Here is a 25,770-nt window from a genome sequence, read left to right on the forward strand (position 1 = left end):
AGAATAGAGATAAAAAGAGTAGATAGAAAGGAGCCTAGGATTCCAGAAGACTGCTAAGAAGTCTACTAAGTCCTTCTAAGGTACATGGAAGGACAGGTAAGTGTCATGGTGCAGAAATTAAACAAATAAAGTGTTTCAAGAAGTAAGAAAAATGTTGATAACTACTTAGACTTTTAGTAAGGACAAGACATAGAAGTGGTGACATACTTGGCTCCATAGAGATCACTGATTCCAAGAGAAGTAGGTTCAGGGAAGGAGGGCTGGGAGCCTGAAAGGGATGGCCACTCAGAAGACAGAATGAGAGGTGAGTAAGCAGGGACAATGCCTATGACTATTTTGAAAAGGTTTGTTGTGATGGAGAGGCAGTTTCTGGAAATTCACATAGGATTAGGGGAGGTTGTTTATTATTTTTAAGGTGTGTGATATTAGAGCTTGTTTCCATGCGGACAGCAGTGATTAAAGGCACAGGGAAAAACACCACATTTGTAGGTCTGATCTTATTCATTGGAGAGGTAGATAATGTCCAAGAAATCATCTTTCAATCAAAGCAGTCTCTAATGCCCAATGAAGACAATTCCATCAATGAGCTGGAAAAATCAGTTTTAAAAAAATCACTTAGTTGATTCAACAATTTGGGTCCGAAAGATAAATGCAATAGCGCCTATTAACTCACAGAGAAAAACGAGAGAGGAAGTTTGACCTTTTGGTTACCCTGAAAGTAACAACGGAGATCAATGATACAAACTTTTTTTATATGTAGAGTGACGAGATTCAGTTACCTTTGCAAAGAAAAGCTGTGGTTAATGTGATATGTTTTGTTCATTCATTCCTTTATTTACCCATTGAACAAACTCTCTGGAGTGCTTTGGGCCCCGGACTGTAAATGTAAGTGTGGGAAGGAAACAGGCCCGGAGCCAACCATGTCATGGCTTAGTGGGAGAGATTAAGTGGAAGTTTAGTTGTGATTCAGTGTGGCTCAACAGAGAGGATTTTCTTATATGCATTTAGCTTTAGGTATTTATTGTATGTAAATTCAGTAATATGGAGAGCGGATGAGAAGGGAAGAGAGAGGACGATTTAATCAGTGAGAGTGAGTCTGCGCTTGCTATGCCACTAAATGAGCAGGGACCTGGCGAGATCAGGAGGTGAGAATGCAAATCTCCTCTTCCTCTGTTTTAGTTCCTAAAGATGATGTTCGCGATGGTTTCTAAAATAGGCTGCCTAAAAAACAGACCAACTACTTTATGTGGTGTTCTAACAAAGCTGTAGAAATATAGTCAAACTGATAGTATTAGACTTAGTGAGAGACTGTGCATTGGTATCCAAAGGACTTTCAAAGGGAATTTTAACTTCCAGATGGTGAAGTGGGGGATTTGTATCTCAGGCCAAGAGAGCAGCATGCTTAAAGGTCTAGAGATGATAAACAGCACAGTCCCTTGAAGAGGTAAATACATTTCCAGAAAGACCAGAGTTCAATAAAGAGAGTGAGACCAGGCAGCTAGAGAAGTAAGCAAGGGAGGAACCACAGTTTTCATCTAATGCTTTCAAGGTGCATGACTACATATCATTTGGGTGGCTTTTGTATGATTATTAATCTATTCTTAATGATATCATTGTCTTGGTCTACCCAACACCAATATTATACACATAAAGTTGTATGTCATTTATATTACATACAATATGGTACAGTAAAGTTGTCATAGATCTCTAATAATCACGCTTTAAGAGAAAATATCCTACTGTTCTTTGTTGATGTCAGGTGATTCTAGTGTTGTGGTAACCATACAGTCAGAAATTTTTATTAGCTAGTCTGTTCTATTATAAACAAACAAACAAACAAAAATGCCCCCTTTTAAAATATATCTCATGCCAAGCAAGGAAAGTACAACTTGTAAACATTTCAGAGGTCTAAAGGTTATTTTTAGAAAATTGCATGATGGTTTTTTGAATTTTAGGGTTTCCCCTCATTTATTCTCCAGGTTAATCCACTAAGTCTACAATGACTCTCTCCTCTTCCCATTTGCTAAAGAGATTTATAATAAAAAAAAAATATAGTCGTCAAGAAGCTAAAATAGTATCAATTCAGAACATTTTTGTGAGACAGAGGGAATAAATTCCCTTGATGATGTTTTCAGAATACTTCAAATCTTTTTCAGTGATGTAGTTATCCTCTCCCATAACCCAAAAGAGGTAAAATGTTCTTTCGCTACCATGAACTTTAAATTCTCTACAGATGCAACTTTAGAAAAGGAATTCATCTGTGCTGAACAGTGACCATTAGTTTTCAGCCCTTCTGTGGCCAATAGTTATTCTCTGGTAAGAAGCCTGGCATTGTTCTGAGTGACTGTAATGCCTGCCCATCATATCTGCTCAGTTCACTCAATCACTGGATCTTTCCAGCAAAACATTTGGTAATGTGACATCGATTTTCCCTCTTGCTAAGCTGGCGAAAATGTAAGCAGTAGCCAGTTCAAGATTGTCTTTTGAGTAATTTTCATGTTCACCTTAACAAGGCTGCCAAAAAAGTTAGGTAAAGAGGTTTATAGTCACTGTAACACATGACCTGTACTGCATCTTATTTTGGCCAAAGTAATAAGGAAAGGGGAACATTCAAATGCTGCACTTCTCACTGCTGAAAATTGTTTGATTTTGTAGTCTCAGTGTTTCCAAGTATGTCCCTTTTGTTGACTGAATTTTGTTTCTGCAAATTCATAGGTTGATATCCTAACCCCCAGAACCTCAGAATATACATATTTGGTGATATGGCCTTTAAAGAGGTGATTAAGTTAAATAAGGCTGCTAAGAAGGGAGGCCCTGATCATATCTGACTGGTGTCCTTACAAGAAGACATCAGGACACACAGAGACCACCAGGTGAACATGCAGCAAGAGGGTGGCCACATGCAAGACAAGAAGAGAGGCCTCAGTGGAGATGAAACCTGCCTATGCCCTGCTCTTTGACTTCCAGTCTCCAGAACTGTGAGAATATAAATTTCTGTTGTCCAAACCATTCAGTCTGCGGTATTGTTTTATGGCAGCCCTAGTGAACGAATACATCTAGGGAATGGATACTGTTATTTTTAACACCTTAAAGTCATCTTCTTATTTAAATGCAATTTAAAGCACCTGGAGATAAATAATCACCCATGATATGGTCTGAGGGTGAGATTAAGATTAATAATAGGATGGTTTCAAGTTGCCTTTATTAGAAAGTGGCCTCAAGAATTACATGAATATAGCTAAGTAATTTATTAACAACTCTTGGTATTTAAAAAATGACTTCAGATTTATTTGCTAAATAAGTATATCACACATTAAATCTATTTTGTTTTAATTCTTTGTTTTTGGCTTAAATGAATACTTTAGATTCCAAAGGCCGGTCTGAGGAACCCCCTCGAGTGCACGAATCTCATGCACCAGGCCTCTAGTCATATATAAGGTGCTATGACAATTTTGCATCCGGACTGTCAAAATAAAACCATTTCAAAAAGCAGCCTAGTATTGGTTTTCTATAGTAGCTTCATATTTAAAAGAATAGGCAACTCTTCTAACAATAGAATTAATGGACATTTTTCTTCCCTATGAAGTCTCACAGATGTAGAGGGGGAGAATCTGGCAATAAATAATGTTCATTAAATATCATCCTTGTATAAGCTACTCTGCAGGGCACAATAAACAGAGGTGTCTTTTCCTAGTATTTTAATATTCTGAAACAAACTTGTATATATGAAGTTCCCAATTACTGGTATGGTATGGTGATGATCACACTGCTCTGGTTGTTATGGGCAGAAATGAGAGTTTGCGATCACAAAGGAAATGGGTATAAGATCTTTTTCTATATTCTATAAAACAAAGTAGGTTCTTTGTGCTTCTCAACACACTCCTTGAAACAACTTAGATGGCTTTTAATCACAATGGGAATGATCTGCTTTGAAATATGAGCTAGGTGGCAATATGAAATTCTTCTGAGGAGACCCAACAGGGCAACTTAAAGAGATAAGCCAGGATTCTTGAGAGAAACTGAAACAGGCATTCAACTGATCTAGGAGAGACTTGTCATATGTAAGTAGTCACCACTGACAGACAGCCCACACTGAAATGCAAAGCCACAGCATCAGGCTCTCTAAACAGTGGGTGCTGAGAGGCAACTGGGTAGCTTCTGACTGGGGAACTCAGGTAGCTTTAATCAGCAGCAGAGTAGGAATTTATTTATTAAGGCTCAGATTTTCCTAATCCACAGTGGAGAGGCAAAGGGCATGTGTGCATGTGTGTGTCTACATGGAGGGAGTGAGGCATAAACTTAAAACAACTTACAAGACAATTACTGAAAGGCAGGAATAAATACTATCCACATAAACACTACAAGGACAGAATAAAATGGGTTTGACTAACTCTTAAAGGCAAACTTCACATAAAGAGGAATCTTTGATTCCCTCCCAGCATTGGCCATGATTTCCTAACAAATTGGATGGGTATAAAGGATCTGTATGTAAAACAGAATTTGACAAATATCAAATTATAAAATGTGTTAATCAATGCAGACATATTATATATAAGAACATATCTTATATAATAAAAGGCTAATATGCAAATTGACTGAACAGCAGAATGACTGGTCGCTATGATGCGCACTGACCACCAGGGGGCAGATGCTCAATGCAGGAGTTTCCCCCTGGTGGTCAATGCACTCCCACAGGAGGAGTGCTGCTCAGCTAGAAGCTGCTCACGGCTGGCGAGCGCAGCAGTGATGGCAGGAGCCTCTCCCACCTCTGGGGCAGTGCTAAGGATGTCCGACTAACACAGGGAGTGGGTCTAAGCTGTCAGCCGAACATCCCCCAAGGGCTCCCACAGACTGCAAGAGAGCACAGGCCAAGCTAAGGGACCCCCTTGAGTGCACGAATCTCATGCACCAGGCTTCTAGTCATATGTAAGGTGTTATGACAAGATCATCTTAGTACAGTCTTTAAACTCTCTGCTTGTGCTTTAAAGGCCCCTCCCCACCCCGACCCTCTTATGGCCTCAGCCCCTTCACATCTCATGTAGCCTTCCCTTCTCCATGGATCAAGAGGATGTACCCACCTAGATCTCATGCCCACATGGACCCCTTATCTACCCCTCTGAACTAAGCCTCCAGATAGTAGAATTCCTGCCCAAATGGCCCAAGACCACATACAGAGCTGGCTCCTGTGTCTTTCTGGAATCCAGCCTCGGAGGATGGATAGCAACACCAATGTGCACACCCCAAAGTCCAAGGAGTATAGGCAGCCTTAAACATGTGTGCAAGGCCCCTCGAGGTGCAGGACAGAGCCAAGGCATGAGAATAGAAGGCAGAGAGCAGCAAATCTCAGTATGAGATGGGTAAGCCGAGTTCAAGCACAGAACTCTGATCACCAGAATTCGAAATTGAAACGTGAACTCCTTAGTCATTAGAAAACTGAAAACGTTTTATTTAGCATTTTGCTAGCTTGGTTTATAACTTTTAAATGACAAATAGTATGTGGGCTTCCATTTCTTGATCAGGGACTTGGGAAAGCCTAGAATCTCTCATTTATAAAACTGTTTCATGCATCACAATACCACAGATTCCTTACTTTGATCCTTTTGAAGAATTATCACTAGAAGAAATCTGTTGGGTATTTTTGTATGGAGTTTGATCAGGCTCTGAGAAACGTGATACATTTGATGATAAAAACCCAAGGAAGTCCTATGTGAGTCACACAATCCTATTCTCTTTCCTGGAGTTTTTCCTCCCATAAGTTCAGGAAATTTGGGGGTCCAAGAAGAACAGAGGGGATTGTAGGAGTACAGTTCTACTGGGTGTGCATATCTCTGAAGACGCGATCCTTACTTCTCTGTGTCTTAGGCGGATGATCTGTATGCTGGCACTATAGGGACTGCTAAGCCTAGAGACCCAGAAAGAATATTCCTCAAGAAAACTGGGGTGGGGGCGGGGAGTAGGGCAGCAGAGAAAGAGGATCAGTGTAGCAGACTTACACTTCACAGGATAAGGATGTGCTAGCACATGTTGTGTTGTCTAGTTTACGATCCACACATAACTGTGTGTTTGTCTACATATTTTTAATAGAGAGTGAAAACATTATTTACTAAGATTTGATTTTAGCAAAGACTCCAATGAAAACTTCAGTACAGAGACCAGCCTTTTTAAAACTAAAAAATTTGAAATCATACTTTTTAAAAAAATCACCAGAATTTTCAGGATGAGAAAGTAAATTCGGAGGCACTAACAGCTATCTCTTTTCTCTTGGATTTATAAAATTAAAGGTAAGAACTATTGGTGGTCAGACAGATATCTTTACTACTGGTAGTACTAAAATAAAGAATCCAGTTTCTGCCTTAATTGGTTTGGCTCAGTGGATAGAGCGTCGGCTTGTGGACTGAAAGGTTCCAGGTTCGATTCCGGTCAAGGGCATGTACCTTGGTTGCAGGCACATACCCAGTAGGAGGTATGCAGGAGGCAGCTGATTGATGTTTCTCTCTCATCGATGTTTCTAACTCTCTATTCCTCTCCCTTCCTCTCTGTAAAAAAATCAATAAATATATTTAAAAAAAAAAGAATCCAGTTTCCATTGTATCAATAGGACATTCAGAATTTTATTGACAGATGGGTGACTTTAATTCCGTAGGCAACAAATACAAACACATGCACAGTAAATTCTAGGGAGTCACAGCAGGAAAATACTGCAGAGATCCCACGCAGGTGGTATCTCAGTTACAAAACAACCCCTACTCATCGGCCAGTCCTGCCCCGTCCTTGCCCCACTGCCTCTAGAGACCTGCATACAACTGTAGGAGATTCTGTGTTATTGTAGAAGTAGAGTCAACTGTGAAAAAGTAAAAGCTTCTCAAGGTGGCTGTACTCTCCCAAGATATTACCATCCGGGAATGTTTCCCATCAGTTTGTTATTTCATAATGGGAGGTTTATGTGGATTTCTGGTTAGCAACTGCATATGGTTGGTACAAGTTAGTTCATCAGTTTAATTTCTAATACTTACCAGTAGTTGACATACCTAGTCTAGAGGATAGGAATTTTAAAAATTTAAAAGTCATACCTGTTTACTGAGTGATCAGAAACATAATTTATGGCTTAAGAGGAGGGAAAGGGTATTGAGATGAACTAGTAGGCACAGAAGGAGTTAAGGTAGTAAGTTCAGGAGAAATCTTGCAGATTCTGAGAAGAGAGAGGAGAATGAATTAGTAAATGGGGAGTGGGGAGAGGAAGAGAGAGAAAGGGACCAATTTTCTTGAGGCAAAAAACACCACAAGGGGGTGGCCATCAGCACAGTGTGATTCCAACCAGCTGGTCCTTGTAAAGCAAAATGCTGTGACCACTTCATTTCAGGCTGGTTCTGAGGTCAGACCACACCTCAGAGTGTGAGCATAGCAAGCAGCAATATGGGCAAGTGAAGTAAACAGTGGTAATTCGAGGCATCGCCTCACAGGCTGAGGGAGTAACGTGGAGGTTGGCTGCGTGTGACAAATGAAGAATGATGCCATGACTGGCAAAAATATCAGATATGTACAAAAGGGTTCATCTGATCTCGCCTATGTGCTTGAGAGATTTGGGAAACTGCTGGCTGGTTGCTTCTCTACTGACTGTGGTTAGAATAAGTGTTAAATAACAAAACACAAAGTTGCACATCCAAAGAGCAAAAGAAAAAGAAAACACCCTTAAGATATAGAGAGAAAATGTTTGGTGGTGAAAATTGGTAAAACAAAATATTACAAATGTGGGTTCTTTCATTTTCACCCCGCTCCCTTCCATGTTTAGAAAATTAGGCGAAGAAGAACTTGAAATATATATACAATAAAAAACTAAAATATATGCTGGTGAAGGGAAATCTGAGGACGTTTACCAAACTCCAGAACTGCATAACCTGGATTTCGGGTTATAGAAGGAATTGACTAAACTATGTCAAGCACAGCATTTCAAGATTCTGTAGGCTAACGATGAACGTGCTTAAGCAGATGTCTAAGTTTTAGTTGGGTGAATGTGCTAACAAAATGAGAAATAGTAATGACACACACATCGATGATTTGACACCCTTAGCAAAATCAATTACAATCTGCCTCTCATTTTTCAGATGTTGCTTATTACTCTCAAGGCACTGTCCTGACTAAATTTATTGTAAACAATGACAGTCCTGGTAGTTTAAGAAGTTAAGAGAAGCATATGGTGTTAACCACACAAAAATGTTTGATTTAACCATATGCTATAGACTGAATGTTTGTGCCCTCCCCCGACCCCGAATTCGTATTTGAAACCTAATACCACATGAGAGGGTATTTGGAAGTGGGGTTTGGGAAGGTTCCTGAAGCCTGCATGAAAAGGAGCAGTCCCTTGCTCGCTCCTTCCTCTACCTGAGGTTATAGCAGGAAGCTGGTCATCTCTTGACCAGGAGGCCGATCCTCACCAGAGTCTGACCACGCTGCTCCTTGGCCTTGGATATGCAGCTCTCAGAACTAAAGAACTGAGAAAAATAAGTGTCTGTTGTGTATAAGCCAATGTGTGTAGGCTATTTTTGTGACAGCAGCTGGAAAAGACTAAGAAATTGCACGTTGACGAGCGGGGACAGGTGAACAGGGCCAAGATTGTAGAATATAAAACTCTTTTCCAGAAGGAAAACACTATGCTAAACGCTGTACAAACCTGACATTTTTTATTAGAGCAAGAGTAAATTCATAAGAATATTCAATACTTTACTTAATATCTTTGAGGCTAACGCAATATTAAAGCAGTAAACTAACCTTATATTGGCAATATTTATTTCCAATCCACATCAGATAGGGACAGAAAAAATACAAAAATAAATGTTGCACTGAAATCTTGAAGTGGATTAGACAGATCCATTTTAGAATATAATAAATCTGAAACATAGCATCAGAACTTTAAAAATAAAGTGATCTCACCCTTTGTTTAAAGAACCCAGGTGCAGTAAGGTCCAATCCTTAGCTGGAGGTCACGCAAGCTCCTTATAGCCACCCTGAAGATTTAAGCCTGAATCATTCTGCTCCAAAGCTCTGTCCGCCCTTTACTTGAAATGGAACTTCAATTCCATTTTGTAAGAAAAAAAAGAAGTCTTATCATGAAAGCAGACAAGCAGTGAGTGAACTGTGTCCTTTATTCCTAAGATTGTTTCAGAAAGAACGCCCATTACCACACTCCATTTGTTTACACTTTAACAGGCAAGTCCAACCTCCAGTGACGTGAGCATCTCTCCGCTACAATAACCTGTTATGTAACAGGTGGGGAACCCGGAGGCAGGCCTATATAGCTCCCTCAAAATGAATGGGAACCCAATCACTGCAGATCAGACAGTTCAAAGCAATCACTCTCAGTCTTGGCGTTCTCCTTAGAGATAGGAAGATCCTGTTGTTACAAGCATTTCAAGTGCTCTAAAGTTAAATTGACAGATGTAGTTTAAAAATTTCAGGTTTCTCACATCAAGGAAAATCTCCTTTTCTTAGAAAAGGCACATTTTAATTTACCTCAGATCCACTGTCTTTTATTCTCCCGAGAAGACATATTTCTCCCATCTTTCCTCCCAACTCAAGCCTTATGTATACAACCCTCCCCTCCTCCGCTCCTGTATTAGGACAATGGTCTCCCTCCTCCTCTGCAGAATTCCCATCATAAACTCCCCCTGCTCATCTTTTCCACCTTATTCTCTTAAATTCTACTTTGAAAATCCCTAGAACTTAAAAAATTTCTCCTTACACAAACTGTTTATAAACATACATTGGTCAGCCTTCTACACATTGTTTTCTGATATACAACATACATACCCATACTTCACTTCCAAAATATATATTAAAAATTTAAAATAGTGTTGTTATAGGCACCAGTGCATTCAAAGCTGAAAGGAGCTTATAGCCTGGTGGGAGAGGAAAACATATAAGCAATCCTATTTCAGCGGGATAAGAAGAGTAAAATATGCCTGGGTGAGTGATGGGACATAGGATGTAGTTAACCTCTCTGTTGGGTGAGTTAAGGAACTTCCCACAGAGGAGGAGGTACTAGAGATGTACCGAGAAGGATAAATAAAAATTTGCTAGGCAGCTGAGGAAGGTAAAGAGCACCCAAGACTGGGGGGCAAAGGTCCCCAGAAGGCCCTTCCCTTCAGTAATCAGAGGAGTTGTGCCTCTGATTTCTTACTATCTGCAATACATCTGAACTACCTGCAATCTTATTTAAATTGCACAATCCAAGTTCACAATAAAAAACATTGGCTTTTGCACAGTGCAGATTCTATTGGAGTCTCTTGGTCCAAGAGGGAAGCAGGGGACCCACAGCCATGTGTCTGCTCCCTCAGAAATCTTGGTAAACTAGTGAGAAAATATTGCAAAGAGACAGACAGCCAAGGGTACTCTTAGCTCTTCAATCTTTTTTTCTTTAAAAAAAATATATTTTTATTGATTTCAGAGAGGAAGGAAGAGGGAGAGAGAGACAGACACCCAATGATGAGAATCATTGATCCGCTGCCTCCTGCACACCCCATACCGGGGATGGAGCCCACAACACGGGCATGTACCCTGACTGGCGGTTGAAACATGATTTCCTGGGTTCAAAGGTCAATGCTCAACCACTGGGCAACACTGGCTGGGCTAATCTTCTTTTATGTTTTAGTTACTTTTCTTTATTCTCTTCCTTAATATTTCTCCCCAGAATTCATTTTTGACCTGGAAGTTTGCAGCCTCCTTTGAGGATCTCCCTAACACTCTTAACTGATATAGATGCTACCTCCATGTGGATAACTCCCATTGAGGTATCTCCCATATCCATTACTTTACAGAGTTTTAATTCCCAATTTCTTGTATAATTCTGGACATTTTCATGTAAGATATCCTACCAGCACCTTGGAGTTTATAGCACTTTGGAAGTTTTTGATGGTTTTATGATGTATTAACTTGACTAAGCTACAGTTCCCAGTTTATCAAACACAAATCTAGCTGCTGTTTTGAAGGTATTTTTTGGTTTGATTAGAGTTCATAACCAGTTGACTTTAAACGAGAGATAATTTCAGATGATCGGGATGGGCCTGGTTCAATCCGTGGAAAGACTCTAAGAGCAGAAGGGCGGTTTCCCTGATGACAACATTCTGCCCCGGTCTGCAGCTTCCGCCAGTGCCTGAGCGCTCCAGCTGGCCCTTCCTCGCGGCCTGCCCTATAGATTCAGACATGCCAAGCCAGCCCCCATAACCACTTAAGCTGATTGATTCCTTATAATAAATATCTAAATATATTTCTCCAACAGATTCTGCTTCTCTGCTTGAAACCTGACTGGTAGAAGTTTACAGACCCACTGGCCTTCTCTACTCATTTCTCATTTCTGGTAAAGGAACTTCAATTTTTCCATGATCAAACATGGTCACCATTGTTATAATTACTGCCTTATCTCCTCTACCTATTCCTTCTTTCTGGCTTCAATTGGTCTGCCCATGTTGAGATTCTTATCATTGTTGTACAGGCACAACAGAATAATTTTCATAAAGATGTTGGCCTCTCCCTAGCTCTCCCACAGCCTAGCATGCCAGTGACAGGGTTCCCTGATTTCACTCCCACCAACTCTGCCACATTTACCTCGCTACTCCCTGAGAAGCAACCTTCCACTCCAGCCACACTGGTTACACTCTGCTCCCTCTTCATGGGTTGACACTGTCTACCTCCAAGCTTTTCCTTATACCATCCCACCTACTGCAGATGAGCTTCCTGTCTTTTCCCTACCAGTCCTTTAAAGACCACCTCAAAGCTTCTCCACTCACAATCTACCCTGACCAGCCTAAGCCGCAGTGATTTTGCTCTCTAAGCTTCTATATTATTTCCCTAGAAGCAAAATGGTAATTGACTATTAACTGCTCTACAAAAACACTTAGATTAATGTGACAATCCTTTAATAAAATATTATACTTATATGGAATTTTTGTTGTTGTTGATCCTCACCCAAGGATATTTTTCCATTGATTTTTAGAAAGAATGGAAGGGATGGGGAGAGACAAAGAGAAACATTGATGTGAGAGAGATACATCAACTGGTTGCCTTCCACATGCACCCTGACCAGGGCCACGGATCGAGTCTGCAACCAAGGTACATGCCCTCGACCGGAATTGAACCCAGGACTCTTCAGTCCTTGTGCCTATGCTCTATCCACTGAGCAAAACCAGCTAGGGCTATGCATAATTTTTCATCTGAATATGTTTTTATGTCTCTCCTGTCGAGGACTTTGTGGAAGAGTGGGGCTCAGCAAATGTTTATCAAGGGATTTGCTGACTGCTCAGGAACTTAAAGCTTAGAGGATTCACTATATACATCTTCATAGAAGCCCAAAGTAGATTCTATTTATTAGTCAATTGGGTAAAAACAATATACCAGACCACACTGACTCTGTACTGTTGCTCCTATACCAACTTTAAAGTGTGAGGGAGAAAAAAAAGAAACTTTTTTACTTTTGTAGAAAAATAATTTCTAGCTGCCCATTAATAATGAGCATAGATAAGAAACAAGAGGACATTTCACTCCATTGGTTCACATGATGGCATAAAACCAAACAGATGTTAAGATGCCTTTTAAGACAAACGACTTAAATTAAGTTAGGAACTAGGGGAGGGAAAGATATAAATCACAAATATATTGCAGTCATTCAAAGTGTATTTATACCTTCTTTCCATGGGTAAGCCCTGCTTCTGAAGTCAAATGCCAAGTGTTAATTGATACTAAATTAGAAATTAATTCCATGCAAGTAGTACTCAGAATCTAAATGAAAACTGTAAAATAAGACCCACAAGCAATATGTGGGAAACTCTTCTTTGATAATGCATACAACACTTCAAATGTCCTCCATCAGATGTTAATTTGGAGTTGTTTTCTTGTTTGTTTTTAAGAAAGAAGCAAGAAAGAGAGTTACTGATAAATCTTGGTTTTATCTGAGCACATAGATTATATGCTTAGTCTTTGGAGAACAACACTGTTTTTGAGTATATATAAGACTGTCCTTTTCCAAAGCGTTCTCAGAATGGCTCTGGCACAAACTCTAGAGATGATAATACTTGCAATTCCAGCCAGACTCTTTGTTGACATCAGCACAAGTGAATAAGAAAAAAAATAAGATAATTTCCAGATTATACTTCTCTTCATAATTTATGGGAAAGCATAAGTAAAGTCTGATTTTGAAATTATATTCTTAACATATATGTGTTTTTTTTTTCCAATCTAAAGATAATTAAAACATAGTTCTTACTTGAGAACTTTAATTGTTTTCTCTGAAATACTGCTGGGAAAGGTCTTCATAAGCAAGTAGTCTTAGGAAAAAGTATAAACTATCTTAAATAACACAGTTATGAGTCATCACAGGTTATTCACACAAAAATGTTACACTTTTGTGGTCCTTGACTGATCATAACAAAAGGAAAGGAAAATATTTGGAGCCCAAATAGGAAATATGATTTATAATTTCAAAATGCAAGGTAAATATATTTCTGATTTCCTAAAATTAATGTCCATAAAAATATTTGCATTTACTTGAGTGTGAAAGGGCTATATGATATGGAACATAGTTGACACAATTGTAAATACAAATGAAATTGCTTTAGAGAAAAATATAACTTTGTGATGTGTGTTTTGGTACTAATGAGTTGTGGATCTGTTCAATTTCAAATTCAGCATTAAAATCCTCTAAGTATAGGTTTAAGGTTAATCATATTTAAACATTATAATTTTATAAATATACCTACAGTAGCAACATCCTTATATAATACTGCATAACAATTTTTATATCTTTATTTTTCATTCAGTTGACAGCAATCTTAAGCATAATACAACCTTTGAAAACTGTTAAGACATCCCTGAGAGCTTCAGACAAACAGAAATTAGGCTTTTGGCTTTAGTTTTAGGAAAAGTTCTAAATTAACTAACTGACTCCTGTTAGGACTTAGGAAATTCAGAAATGTAACACAGACTTACTTACCTTGTTTATCTTGAAAAAATTAAGCATCAGCATTAAGTTGTTCTCAGGGGAAAACTGAGAGCCGAAGGAGCTTTGACCTGGTTTAAATAACTTGTGCTGTCTCTGGTGGAATATCGGAGGGAGCTCTGTGAAGTCAGTCAGTCTCTCTCTCTCTCTCTCTCTCTCCCCCGCCCTCCTTCCCTCCCTCGTTTTCTTTCCCTCTCTCCCTGTCTCCCTATACTTCTCTTTTTCCTTCTCCCTCTTCCTCCCTCCTCTCCCTCACATACACACACTGTGATTAAATTGCTTCTGTCAAGAGTGTTTTTTTTTTTTTTCTGGAGCTTATTCTAAGACCATGAAGTGAAAAATCACACAGCAATTTGCTATGTATCATCTCACAAATTTGAAAACTGCTGAATAGCCACAATTTGAAAATGGCGACACAGTGACACAATTTTAAATAAGCTACATAATGAGGCCATTTAAATGAGATAAAAATATGTTGCTGACTTTATTAAGTTCTATGTGGCTTCCCTAGTTATGCAAGAACTATTAGAGAAGTTAAGCTTAGGGCTAACACGTGATTTCTAGGGTCCACCTACCAAAGGGTTTTCTCATGAACAAGAGGAAGAAGGTCCCATAGTGATTTCTGGCATCTTACCCACTCGGCACGTGTGAGACACGTGTGACACACATAGCTGCCAAAATCATCATTTCCAAAATGCACTGATTAAGCCCTCATTGTTGACAGCTGCTTTCCTGGCACCCTTTCACCCCACTCCCGCCTGCATGGGAAAAGAAAGGGCCCAGCTTTTGTTGAGCGCTTCTTATGCGCCAAGCCCTACGCTCAGTGCTTTACACACATTTCCATTAACCCTCATCATATTTTACGGGTATTGGTATTTATATATTTTACAAGTATAAGAACTGGAGCTCAAGAGTTAATAGCAGTCAGGATGTGGTAAAAGTGTCACCACCAGCAAAAACATCCCTCCCCCCCAAAAAACCCCCCAAAACCAAACCAAACAAAAGCAAATTCCAACTAAGACCCATGTCCTCTGAAACCTATGCACCCTTCAAGCTCTTTGAATGATACACCACTTTGTGGAAGGGGAAATGGCAGCAACAGAACTATGAACCACGACAGCGTTATTTCCGGTGGCTCCTCCTGACTTCCCAAAGGGCACTGAGGGCCCAGTCCCCTGTGCTGCTCTGCCCTGTGCTGCCCTCCAGTGCTGGGTCAAGAGGGAAAAGGCAGCAGGGGGATCATACTTCTTGGTTAACTCGGGGAAATCCTGGTTTATGTCTGTTATTTGAGCATATTTTTACTCTCAGAGACATTCCAGTTTGGATGATACAGTACAGGGCCAGCCTCCCCAGGGTTAGTTCTCCGATACCCTCTGTACTTAAGTGTTTGTCTCAGGGTCTGCTTCTAGGGAAGCCCCACCAACACAACTGCCAGAGAGAAGCTTACTCTGTTTTGCAAGGTTGGAGGCTCCGTGGTTTAGACAATATTTGGGAAATGAAGCAAAAAATTTCTTAGTCAAGCAATTAGTATTGCATAAAGATTAGAATGACATAAGTTTTACTTGATTTAAACTATAAAAGACAAATTTCTACCGAGAGCATGTGGGAAGTGCACACACAGTAGAGCCTCCTACTCTCTACTGAGTGAAAAGTCCCATGAGGCTACCCGTCCTCACTGCTTTGAAAGGTATGATGTTATACCTCCATCAACAGAGAGATATCCCAGGGATGTGTTTCCTGTAATGTCTAATTTACTTTGTCCTTTCTCCCCCTTCCCAGCCCCAGGCTCCAAAACAAAAAGGAAAAGCTTTAAGTCTGCTAATCAGACCTTTGCACATATTGGTTCAGAACTCTTCAATGGCATTAATTCTACTGTGGCTAAGATGAAACCGAGATCTTAGGCCTAGTCATAAGGTCCTATTGGACTTGGTCCCAACTTGCTCTCAAGAATATCCTTACACTACTCTCTCCCTTTTCCCCTACATTATAGTTAGTTCTCTTTTAGCTCTCAGAATTAGTAGCAGCTTTCCCATTACATGTCTGTCCATAATTTCTTTTGCCTGAGATCTTCGCCCTTTCCCTGCACTGCTCCCCTCTGCCTAGATCACTGCCTCATCTCTCAGGGCCTGGAGAGACCTCTTTGCCCCCGGTCCCTGGGTCCTATACTCTTCAGAACATTTCGTATGCTTGAGATGGCTTCCCTATGTCTGCCTTTCTGTCACATTGTAAGATCCAAGAGGGTAAGGACCCACGTCTACCCTGCTTCTTAGTGTATCCTCTGAGTCTAGCACAGTGCCTGGCACATACTAGTGCTTAAAAAGTAAGTGAAGACTTGTTCACACACCTCTGACCCCAAATTCCATATTCCTTGTGTCACATTTCCCAGAACACAAGGAATCAGGCAACTGAACTAGTGGGGAAAATATGACAAATAAAAATGAATAAAGAGTGAGTGAGAAACCAAACTTTGAAGACATAATTTTGGTAAGCAATCTACCTAAAGTATTTTGCATTTAGCCAAAACAAATGGAAGTTTTGAATAAGGCATTTTTATCATGCAGCTGTTTTGTTTGCTAGACAGATAAATTAGACAATTGAGGATAAAATTAGTTGTGTTCAATGGAATATATTCACGCAGTTTGTCTTTTAAAATGTATGTGTTTTGTGTCATATTTTTTCACTGTATAATGAGGATGTGCTTTAGTGTCTCGTTTTATATTTGTAATTTTCTTTGTTCATATTCTTGCAGAGGGCTTTCCATGATCTTCAGACCTTACAAAATCTAAATCTGCCTGTGGTAAGTAGAATAATTACCCCGAAAATGTTCACATCCTAATGTCTAGAACAGTGGTTCTCAACCTTGGCTGCACATTAGAATCACCTGGGAATCTTTTTAAAATCCTCATTTCTGGGCCTCATCCTCTGGAAATTCTGTTTCTTTGTTACTAATGTTGTGGCCCCACCCCATAACAAAGGAACAGAATTTCCAGAGGATGAGGCCCAGAAATCAGGATTTCAAAGAGATTCCCAGGTGATTCTAATGTGCAGCCAAGGTTGAGAACCACTGGTCTAGAACCTTTATGCTATGTTACATGAAAAGGAGGCAATTATGGTTGCAGATAGGATTAAGTTTGCTAATCAAATGATTTTAAAATAAGAAGATTATCCTGAATTATGAGTGGGGGTTGGGGGGAGGATATGCAGTATAATCTCAAGGCTCCTTATAAGAGGAAGAGAGAGGACAGTCAGAGTAAGAGTGATGCCACATGAGAAAGCTACTGCTGGCTTCGAGGATGGAGGAGGGCTGGGAGCCAAGGGATGAGCAAGGAAATGGTAAGGCAAGGATGTGCGTTTTCCCCTAGAGTGGTCAGAAGAAACATAGCCCTGCCAATACCTGGACCTGCTTTGAACTTCTGGCCTCTAGAACTGTAAAATAACAGTTGTTTTAAGCCACTAAATTTATGGCAATTTGATAAAGCAGCAATAAGAAACTAATACACTGCCCCATACTAGGAGATTACTCAAAAAGTTGTTATTCTATAAAAGAGACCTCCCTAAAGTTTTTTTTTATTCTTAAGATTCATAATCCAAAACCTGAGAATAATTATAGATTTCCAAATAATTTTGAAAAAACTACCATTTATAAAGAGAATTTCTAAATCAGGAAATATAATCTACTATTAATGCTACTATGTGCACACCTATAGGAAATATAGTCATTTATAATTAAAATCCATCTAGCCATATATTTATTAAGTAGCTAAAGGAACTCTAGACAAAAGTAAAGCAGTCTTTTCCCCAATTTTTAGATATTTTTACACACACGCGCACACATATACATATTTTTCCCTTATTAAGACTGTGTACAAACCTACATTTAAATCCAACCACTACCACTGATACAATTTTTGGTAAGTTGTTTATCTTAAGTTTCCTTTTATGTGAAATGGACACTACTTTTTTTTGTGATAAGAATAGGAATGATATATGAAAAGTACCCAGGGCAGAATCTGACAGCTAACAGGCTAGTAACTATTATATTCTATACTAGAGGCCCGGTGCACAAAAATTTGTGCACTCGGGAGGGAGGGGGTGTCCCTCAGCCCGGCCTGTGCCCTCTCGCAGTCTGGGACCCCTCAGGGGATGACCACCTGCTGGCTTAGGCCCGCTCCCCGGGGGATTGGGCCTAAGATGGTAAACAGACATCCCTCTGGCAGCCTGGCAGCCCTTGAGGGATGTCCACTTGCCAGCGGGGAGCAGGCCTAAACTGCAGTCAGACATCCTTAGCGCTGCTGAGGAGGCAGGAGAGGCTCCCACCACCACCTCTGTACTGGCAGCCATCAGCCTGGCTTGTGGCTGAGCAGAGCTCCTCCCATGTGAGAGCACCCTGACCACCAGAGGGCAGCTCCTGCATTGAGCGTCTGCCCTCTGGTGGTCAGTGTGTGTCATAGTGACCAGTCATTCCCAATCCTTCTGCTGTTAGGGTCAGTTTGCATATTACCCTTTTACTATATAGGATAAAGGCCTGGTGCACAGGTGGGGGCTGGTTTGCCTTGAAGGGTGTCCTGGATCAGGGTGGGGGTCCCGCTTGGGTGCTTGGCCAGCCTGAATGAGGGGATGATGGCTGTTTGCAGCTGGTCACAGCCCCTTCAGGGTTGGGGTCCCCACTGGGGTGCCTGGCCAGTCTGGGTGAGGGGCTGAGGGCCGTTTTCAGGCTGGTGGATGATTGAAGCTCCCAACCTCTCCTTTTTTTCTTTCTTTCTTTTTATTCTGGGATTTATTTACCTTCTATGGCTGTCACTGGAAATGAGAGTCGGCTTTAGCTCTGAGGCTCAGCTCCAGCTCTGAGACCTCGGCTGCTGAAAGCAGGTATCTGGGTTTGTTTGGCTTCTATAATTGAAACACTGTTGCAGCTCCAGCTCCGAGGCTGGCTGGCTAAAAGCAGGTTTCTGGGGTTTGTTTAGCTTCTATAATTGTAACATTGTTTCTTAGAGTGCAGCTCAGAGGCTGGCAGCGGCAGGCGTGGAACCTTGGCTTCCTCCATCACTGGAGCAAGCAAGCCTCCTGTTCACTTCAGCTGCCTGGCTGCCGGCCACCATCTTGGTTGGCAGTTAATTTGCATATCGCCCTGATTAGCCAATGGGAAGTGTGTCAGAGGTACGGTTAATTACCATGTTTGTCTATTATTAGATAGGATAACAAAAGGGTAATATGCAAATAGACCAAAAGGCAGAACAACTGAACAACCAATCAAAGCATAATATGCTAATGACATGCTAAGGCTGCTCAACCACTCGCTATGACGTGCACTGACCACCAGGGGGCAGACAGCAAACTGGTAGACCAGTTGCTATGATGTGCATTGACCACCAGGGGGCAGATGCTCCAACCGATAGGTTAGCTTGCTGCTGGGGTCCGGCCCATTGGTAGTGAGTGAGATGGGCTGGACACGCCCTGGAGCCCTCCTGCTGTCCCTCCCTGGCCGAATCGTGCACCAATAGGGTCCCTCAGCCTGGCCTGTGCTCTCTTGCAATCCAGGATCCCTCAGGGGTTGTGGGAGAGCTGGTTTCAGCCTGATCCCGCAGGCCACTCCCTTTGGGAGGGTGCCAGACGCAGGGCTCATAGCTGGAGAGTGCTGCTATGGCAGTGTGAGCTACTCCGGATTGGGACTGATTGGGTATGAGCCTGCAGCAGGCACAGTGGGGCCAGGATGAGCGGGCCAGCAGGCAGAGCTGCAGGTGGCATTGGACTGTGGGTTTCAGCCTGATCCCTGCAGGCCACCCAGAGGGACCCCATCCATGCATGAATTCATTCACCAGGCCTCTAGTCCTATATAATAAAAAGCTAATATGCAAATAGACCGAACGGCAGAACAACTGAACAATTGGTTGCTATGACATGCGCTGACCACCAAGGGGTATGTGCAGAACATGGCGGGCATTGGCCACGGAAGGATGGTGGAGCAGGTGAGTCGGGGCACCAGACCAAGGCGGGACGCTAGTTGCTGTCATCGGGGTGAGCCTCTGGTGGTGACTGAAAATTTTCTGCTCCAGTGCACCAAGGTCCCGTCCAGCACTGGCACCTGCTACCAGAGCTGGCCCCACTCGCACCAACTGTTGGCGCCAGAACCGCCACTCCCACTCACTGCCAGCACTGGCTCTGCACACCCACAGCCAGTGCCGGAGCCATGGCTCGCACCCACTGTCGTGCTCAGCGCTGGTCCCAATCACTCGGCACCATCAGCTGGTGGGAGCAGCAGCTGCCAGCCTTGATCACCCGAGGTCTTATCCACTTTCCCCTGCTCCTGAGGGGCAATCAGGGCAGCAGCTGCCACTCTGTGCTGGCCCCACTCGCACCCACTGCTGGCACCGGCCCCAATTGCTCTGTGCCATCAGTGTATGGGAGCGGTGGTAGCAGGTGGCTGTGGGCAGATAGGGGACAGGGGCCATGGTGAGTGGGGCAGGGAGGGATCGTGGAGGATGGGCCAAGACCCACCCCTGTGCCTACCACAGCCTTGCGGCCCATTGTTCCTTTTAAGGTACACAAATTTGTGCACTGGGCCCCTAGTTAATCCTATATAATAAAAGCCTAATATGCTAAGTGTCCAGTTGTCTGGTCAGCCGTTCAACCAATCAAAGCATAATATGCTAATGATATGCTAAGGCCACTCAACTGCTCGCTATGACGTGCACTGACCACCAGGGGGTAGACACTCCAACTGGTAGGTTAGCTTGCTGTTGGGGTCCAGCTAATCAGGACTAAGCCAGATGGGCCGGACACACCCTGGGGCCCTCCAGGGGTCTCTCCCCAGCTGGCCAACCTCCTTCGTCCCTCCCAATCATTCAATGGTGGGGTCCCTTGGTTTGGCCTGCACCCTCTTGCAATCTGGGACCCTTTGGGAGATGTCAGAGAGCCAGATGCGGCCCGACCCACAGGCCAGGCCAAGGGACCCTACTGGTGCACGAATTCGTGCACTGGGCCTCTATTATATAACAACTTCGTATTTATAGCTTTATACATTGCATAACATTCCTGTATCTCCTCACAAATAAGGAATTTGGCTAATAACATTTCCTTACGTGCTTTAAGGCAGTTGCTAATAATTTATTTTATATGTAAGACTGCTTTATAAGCAAGATAAAGGCCATTTTATAAGTAAGATATGTTTTATAGACCATTTTATAAGTCAGATAAAGACATGGTTCTCTGGTGAGAAGCTAGATTATAAAATACAACATAAACTGGAACTTCAAATTAGCATTAAATTGATTATTGAAAGAGTATCTGATAACCTATTATTTGACAAAAATTAAAATATTCGGAAAGCTAGATGCTACCTGTTGCTTTTAGGGTTGCTTTTAAAGGTGATAGGAGAGGTCTAATGTAGGAAAGCAACTCAATAAGTAAATTTTCTGCTTGGGAATTTGGTATGGCTATAAAATTGGAACTTGGTGGGCAAACTAAACTCTGACTTGTAAATTATTCTGCTTTAGCCCAGTCACCCTAATGAAGGCAAACACACCTACGCAATACATTTCATACAACTTGTGTTAAAAATCTATAAAACTATTGCACATTAAAAAATCTCATATAAAGGTTGACAAAGAAGGATACAGGATGCTTCTAGAAAGTTGAGTGAAACAAATATTGGTGACATTGGAAACAAATATGGTGGCACATTTTCATGATTTTTCATGTACATGCTCATGGGAAAAAAGTGACTTTGACACATAATAACATATATTTGAAACAAAACTTTGAGAAGCACTTTGCCTTTGTGATTTGTGTTTTATAAGCATTACTTATTTCACACAACCCTTGAAGAAAAATCCTTGTCAACTGGGCAGGAAACCTGTGTTATTTTACACATTATATATAGAAATGCATGTCGAACATAATAGTGAATTAATTTCTTGTTCTTGAGAGGTATTGGTGACTACACGGGTGCTCATTGTTAATTTAATAAGCTTTGCTACTTATGCTACTGCCTGAAATGCTCACTATTAAGGAACCATTGGAGATGTTCCTAACTGGCTCTGTGCTACTTGGGAACGAAGGTCAATTACTTTTTTTAAAAATATATATATTTTTTTCATTAGTTTTAGAAAGGAAAAGAGAGGGGGAGAGAGAGAGAGAGAAACATCCATGATGAGAGAGAATCATGGATCGGCTGCCTCCTGCACGCCCCCTACTGGGGATTGAGCCTGCAACCCGGGCATGTGCCCTTGACCAGGAATCAAACCTGTGACCTTCTGGTTCCTAGGTCAACGCTCAACCACTGAGCCAGCCGGGCGGTAAATTACTTTCTAATACGTAACTTAAAGGGCAGATGAAGCTCAGAGAACACAAATAAATGGGGTGGGAAAGACTCTTACATGGCTTCTTAGACACCTTAGTTGGCATATTAGGTTTAGGATGTCTCATCTGATATTAGTGGCTGGGGCTCTGTTAGGCACCCTGAGGGCAGTTAGCAGTCATGTTTGAAGACCTATCCTAGACTCCCTAGCACACAGGCAGTTAGCTGGGACTGGATGTACCAGATACAGAGCCCCCAAACTTCCACATCTACCCTTTCCCTACTTCTCTTCTGTCACAATGCAAAAGGTCTCTCCACTTCCCTGCATCCTTCTCCCCACTGCCTTCTCAAGGACCACGCTCTATTAATTACATTCTCCCCTGATCTTTTCCCCTTGAAATCTTCTTTTTATTAGAACATAAGAATTTTGAAACCTATTCTCCCTGACAAACTTAATGGGCCACCTTCTGTGTTCACATCTCAGATAACGATGTTTAAATAAATGTCTTCTTTATTTGTTTCTACATAATCTCAAGTTAAGTTTAATATTTTGCAAACAAGAACTTCTCTCTCTCTCTCTTTTAAAATTGATTTCAGAGAGGAGGGGAGAGGGAGAGAAAGATAGACACACCAATGATGAGAGAGAATCATTGATCGGCTGCCTCCTGCACGCCCCACACTGGGGATTAAGCCCACAACCCAGGCATGTGCCCTGACTGGGAATTGAACCATGACCTCCTGGTTCATAGGTCCATGCTCAACCACTGAGCCACACTGGCCGGGAAAGAACTTCTCTTGAATTTACCAAAGCAGACTTTGCTAATCAGAATTTCTGGAATCTCTGCTACCACTTCTAAATATTTCTTACAGTTTCTCTGACAAACTTATAGCCTTACTTTGCAAAAGACTCATTGAAAAGTTTTTGAGATCATGATCCTCACAGCAGAACTGTAAAGATCTCTCCAACACTTTCATTACTCCACCTTGCCCATTAGACACAGTCTTTAATTATACTTTGTTGAAATGATGCCTATTTTTAATGATCAGTATTAGCACTATTTTTTTCCTATTCTTCTCTCCCTTCTATGAGGGTAAAGAAGAGCATATTCATGTAATTGCACAAACACAGGGGTTGCTTTGGTACTTTCAGTGTTTTACAGCCAAGGGGGCCACAGTGCTGAACATGGACTGTTCTCTGACAGGCAGCAGCTGTGGCTTGGGGAACTCGATGTACGATGTGCGAACGTTAGGGCTGCACAAAAGGGAAACAACAGAGATGAGCATCACCCTTAAATCAAAAGTATTTAAAGCGATAGTTTCTTAATCTTTATTTCAGTTTCCTCACTGGGACACAGGAAAAATGATAAGAGAACTTACCTCACAGGCTTGTTTTATAGGTTAAATAAGTTAATATTGCTAAAGAAACTTGGAAGAGTGCTATATAAATGTACATGCTTATTATTTATAGATATTGACAGAATCTAGGAGAAACAATTGGAGAAGCAGAAGGAAGAGAGAAGAGAGAGAGAAAAAAAAAGTCAAAATGCTGTGTGCAGTGAAATGACCCCTTCCCAAGTGCCTCCTTTCCTCCAATCCCCCTGCTCCCAATAGATTTTTGCCACAGTAGAGTAACGCATAAATGCTGGGCATGAGCCCAGTTTTAATTTTGTCTTGTTATACAAATAAATAACTGTCTGAGCCTCACACCCTGGTCTGTGTGGTATGGAACAGAGGAAGCTGGACCCTGAGAGTCAGAAGAGGCCTGGAGAATTTAAAACTGATCAATGACCAGAAATTCTGGGGCCAGTTTCAGAATCTGACAGCCTTTGAAACCAGGATAAAGAGGCTCCCAGATGACACTGCCAATCTACAACTCTCATAATAACATAAGAAAGCACAAGTATTTTCACTCTACTTAAAAAAATACTTGAAGCTCTCAAATGATTTAGTTAATTATAAAGAAAGACATGTGAAGTCACGTGTCTGAGAGCCAGTTACCCGTTCGCTTCCTTCCATTGCATAAAATTGATACTAAATGGCTATTAAGCCAGAATTGTTATTTCCCAGCCCCCATGCCTAGCATGTCAGCTTGCTCATGTGATTTTCTGTCACGCATAGATCAATGAACACAAATGATGTGTGGCACTTCCAGAGCAAGGTTTTTAAGAAGCAGGTGTGCTTTCTCCACTCTCCTTTTATCCTCCCGCCATGTGGAGTCAGATGACAAAAAGGCATACAGGGTAAAGAGCCTGAGTACCCAGACTACTGCCTGGAGGAGAGTGGAATGTCAACTATGATACCTGCTAACTGTTCAATAAATAATAAATAGAATTATATTAAATTTGAGCCTTTACACATTTTAGGGTCAATTTTTATAACAGCTACAATTATTTTGACATTATAAAGTTATTTGAGGAGGGCAGTGCAGTCTGATGCCTAAGCACATAGATGCTAGCATACAAATACTGTATCTACTAATTATCAGCTATGTGACCCGGGACAAATTATCTAATTTTCCTGAGTTTGAGTTTCTTTATCTAAAAATGGTGATAATAATAATGGTAGAATACTACAATTGTGCTAGTTTGGCTCATAATAAGTACCTACTAAACCCTGCCTTTATTAATATCTATAATTAGGCTTATCTTTGTGGAAAAATAAATCAGGTTAAGTACACAGAGCAAATGAATCCAGTTTTCTTATAAGTTTGTAGAGGCATTCCTCAAGATATAAATGACTTCCTTAATGTATTTTCCTGTTTTCTCCTCAACAACCAACATGTAGCTAGGTGACGTTTGTAGATAACTGCCTGATGCTTTCATTATAACCAGACTGCCGTCTTCCACAGGACCACTCTTCTCTTCCCCTGCTGCCTTAATACACACAGTCAGACAAATGGACCAACGGGAGTCTCACATTTCTGTACACAGAGTCTTTAAACTTTTCTTCCTTCACTTCTCTGCCCATCTCCCTCCCAGCTATCTCTGGGAAATCTTTTCTTCTTCTTCTTTAAATATATTTTTATTGATTTCACAGAGGAAGGGGGAGGGAGAGAGAAACAGAAACATCAATGATGAGGGAGAATCACTGATCGGCTGCCTCCCACATGCCACACACCAGGGATCAAGCCGAAATCTGGGCATGTGCCCTGACTAGGAATTGAACCGTGACCTCCTGGTTCATAGGTTGATGCTCAACCTACTGGGCCACACAGGCCGGGCTCCTTTATTCTTTTGATAACCCCCTCCCTCCATGCTCAGAAAGCAGTGACATGGTGCAGAGAAAAAACATTACCGTTCTGAATATAACTTCCTACTTTGCAAAAAGAGTATAATTTGAGGCATGACCCAGTCTTCCTACACTCCCTTTCCCACAGAAAAACCTAGCAGAATGTAATAAACTCACAGATGCTCAGCAAACTCATTTTTATTAAAGCGACAAGTAGTAAAATGTTACTGTGTTTGAGCCTTTGCACACTTTGAGATAGCAT

At 41.4% G+C, this 25,770-nt stretch overlaps 1 protein-coding gene across 50 annotated transcripts in view; it reads right to left on the bottom strand.

Moving 5' to 3' along the window:
• Window positions 1–25,770, bottom strand: part of RIMS1 (regulating synaptic membrane exocytosis 1) — a 413,878-nt gene that overhangs the window by 15,593 nt on the left and 372,515 nt on the right. Inside the window, exon 1 of one of the 50 annotated variants that reach the window (XM_070418290.1) lies at window positions 13,979–14,356. The exons of the other annotated variants lie outside the window; for them this stretch is intronic. The gene's annotated coding sequence lies outside the window, so the exon portion shown is untranslated. Of the gene's footprint in view, window positions 1–13,978; window positions 14,357–25,770 lie in introns of those variants that run through there. 50 annotated transcript variants of the gene reach the window in all.

This window comes from Myotis yumanensis, unplaced genomic scaffold, assembly GCF_028538775.1.
Source record: "Myotis yumanensis isolate MYYU_CA2020_CCGP unplaced genomic scaffold, mMyoYum1.0.hap1 SCAF_6, whole genome shotgun sequence".
NCBI classification, from domain to species: Eukaryota; Metazoa; Chordata; class Mammalia; order Chiroptera; family Vespertilionidae; genus Myotis; species Myotis yumanensis.